The following is a 3,260-nucleotide window of genomic DNA, read 5'->3' on the forward strand; positions in this document are numbered from 1 at the left end:
AGGCCTCCACGCTTCGGATCGCGCCGTCGCGCGCGACGCGGCGGCGGCGCCACCATCGCTGCATCACGTGATATGTGACGTCACGCCAGGAATGAAGCGGCGCGCGCCCGCCGTCGCGTCAGTCTCTGTGCCCGCAACCGCGCCAGCGTGTTTGCGCCGGGCGTGTATGCGGTCAAGATGCCTCCAAACGCTAAGGATACGCTAAGGTTAAGCCCAGTGGATGCGAAGCATCCACTGGGCTTAACCTTGATAAGCCTCCAATTTTTTTACACTCTGGTTTCTTTGTTGCGGTACTATGGATGCCACAACTTTTCTTTTAGAGGAATATTTGCTTCTGCAGAAAAAGAAGTTACAATCGAGTGTGGAAGCACCTGGCATAATTTGTAGCGATGAAGAAGTTGACAGGGACGATCAAGTGAGTACGCGCCGAATGTTGAAGACGGCGTCTGCTCCCGACCTGAATAGCGCGCAGCTTCTCCTTTTAAATGAACTATGTGAGCTGGAGAAAAAGAAATTGTTCATGAAGCTCCTAAGCCACAGGCGCTGGTGGGTACGCCCTATTTGGGAGAACCGGAAGCAGGAGTCGGAATTCTACACAACTGTGAGTTCGAACTTATGAAGCTTTTGCTCCGGGGCTCCTATAGATAAACATGGAAAAAGAGAAGTCGTTTGTGTTGTGCAGATGCCCATGCTGATGTCGGGAGACAAGGAATACTTCAAAAAGTACCACAGAATGTCACTGGGGGCATTTGAAGCTCTACATTCACTTGTCGAAGCCGGTTTGATAAGGCTTCACGTCGTGCTCGAACCACTTCCCTCACGTGCACGGCTCGCAAATGCACTCAGGTAAGTATGCTATACCTAAGCATCATTGGTCTGAGTCAGTGCTTGGCACCACTGGCGAGGTAGTTATCTCACCTTACAACTTTTTTTTACTGTTTTCACGCTGTAACTGGTACGGTAGTGATGTTCAGGAAAGAACGGTGAAAGCTGTTTCTGGTATATCTGTCTAAATATTTTGTTTCATTTCGGGAAGACGTCTTGAAAAGCCGCATAAAATAAATTTTTGCGCCTATATATCTCTTACGGTGTGGCATTTCTAGGCAAAGGAAATGCTGTGCCATTTCTGCATGCAGAGAACACCATTCTTGCAGTTAACACCATACACAATACTTGTCTGGTCAAAATAGAACTATGCAGAACACGAACTGTTGCTCAAACCTTCGGTTTCTGTGTTCTTGTATTTATTTTAACCGCACGTCCGCACTCAAGAAGCATTTCCTAGAGCATCGGCGCTGCTTAGAGAAAGCGGAATGGATCCTCGTCTGGCCCGAATGGAGACTGGAGACGGCATCACCTCGACTGAGGCAATCTTTCCCATCGGTGATTCCGAAGGACAGGGTGTCGCTCTTGTTTTGTTTCCATCTTCCAGCTGGTGTGGTGGAGTTTCGACAATGAGACGGGACGGATCGTGCACGTGTGTGTGCGCATGTGTGTATGAGAGAGAGGGACAGACCCTTTAGAGACCAGGCAGAGCATACCTTGTCTTTTTACGCTGCCATGTTTACATTTATTCGCCTGCACTGTTAAAGAGAACACAAGTTTTCTTTAATTTTCCCCTTTAAACTGAGTTCTGTGTTATCAATTTTAGCACCTTGTTCTTCAGGTACCTTGCATCTGCCACGTACATGCCTGATGCTGCTATTAACTTCACGGTTGGCATCTCAACGGTGGAGACCATTCTGCATCACGTATGCAGGCTGCTGTGGAGAACACTGCAACCTTTGTACCTAAAGGTACGATTTCATCCACCGCACATGGTGGCTGTATATAACCGGCACTTACAGTGTGGTTACAAACTTCGACTCTTTCAGCTAGTTTTCTGAAGTACCTGTGTGCATGAACTAGCTTGCCTCGAGTAGGATTCTATTGACCAAATATTTTTAACACGCTAAGAGCAACTTTATTTCTTTACCAAGGTGCTGAAAACTACAGCCTGGTAATAGGTAGCTTAAGGATTCGAGAAAAAATATAATTTTCCTCACTGTATTGGTGCTTCCCACGGCAGGCACGTTCAGATACAAGCTCCTCCTAATTCAGGGAACCTATATTTCAACTACAAGGTAATTAATGCACTATGTCATATTTTCATACCGTGTGCTTATAGTCTTATTTTATTACAGGGCACATACTCCATCGTCCTCATGGCCGTTGTTGACAGCAATATGAAATTCATATGCGTTGATGTTAGGGCGTGTGGGCATCAAAGTGATGGCGTCACACCGTCTTCTTCTCGGTTTGGAAAATCACTGGAAGAGGGCTTGCTCGGCCTTCCACCTCCGAAGCAGCTGCCTGGCACAAACATCTTTGCTCCTCACATTTTCGTCGTAGACGAAGCACTTTAACTTCGTCCGGATTTTCTGCGGTCATATTCTGGGAGGTGCCATGATGGAAACAAGTGCATGTTTAATTACCGTCTAAGCCGAGCCAGGTAACTAAATGCACAAAATTTTCCCTTGCTGATGTTGAATATTTTTTTTACCTAAACTTGCAGATGAACATGCGTCCGCTGAAGATGCTTTTGGAGTGATGGTCTCCCGATTCGGAATCTTTCAGTGTGCCATCAATCCGCGACCACAAAATGCAGACTACGTTGTCATGGCAGGTTGTGTCCTACACAACTTCTTGCGTGATGACGTGATCTCCATGACAGCGAACAATGTCGAGACTGACGATGCATATCGCCCCATCATCAGTGGCCAGTGGCGCACCACCCAAGACAGTGGCCCGTCAGCAATGTTGACTCTTCGACCTCCAACTGCGCACAATTATACGAGGACGGCAGCGGAAACAAGAGACCTTTTATGGATACTTTCTGAATAGATAGAGTTCTCTACCTTGGCAACGGGCATCTGCTGGTCTGCGTCCGTGAGAGACAAAAGAAGTACCCACCAGGACTTTGCTGGACGTGCTGTTTGATAGCCGATTCTTGCTTGATGCATGGCCTAGGGACACTTCGCAGAAGTAAATAATGTAAATAAGAACAGTCATTTATGCAGTTGGCTATTCAAATGCAAGCAGGAAAGGTGAATTTGGCAATTTGTGTACTCCTCCTGTTTGAAGGAGTAATGTCGCATATTATGTCCCACTTCTATAGAATTAAATGTTTGACAGTGCACACTAGTTGTATGTTTTATTCGACTGCCGTGTTGAACTGTCTCGTTCATTATTTTTTATTACATTGAATATCTTTATTTATA

The 3,260-nt window shown here is 46.2% G+C and overlaps 1 pseudogene; it reads left to right on the plus strand.

The window, feature by feature from the left end:
- The first annotated feature begins 295 nt into the window (after positions 1-295).
- On the plus strand, positions 296-2,932 carry LOC140216553 (uncharacterized; annotated as a pseudogene).
- Positions 2,933-3,260: the final 328 nt, after the last annotated feature.

The sequence above is a fragment of the Dermacentor andersoni genome, chromosome 3 (genome assembly GCF_023375885.2).
Source record: "Dermacentor andersoni chromosome 3, qqDerAnde1_hic_scaffold, whole genome shotgun sequence".
Lineage (NCBI taxonomy): Eukaryota > Metazoa > Arthropoda > Arachnida > Ixodida > Ixodidae > Dermacentor > Dermacentor andersoni.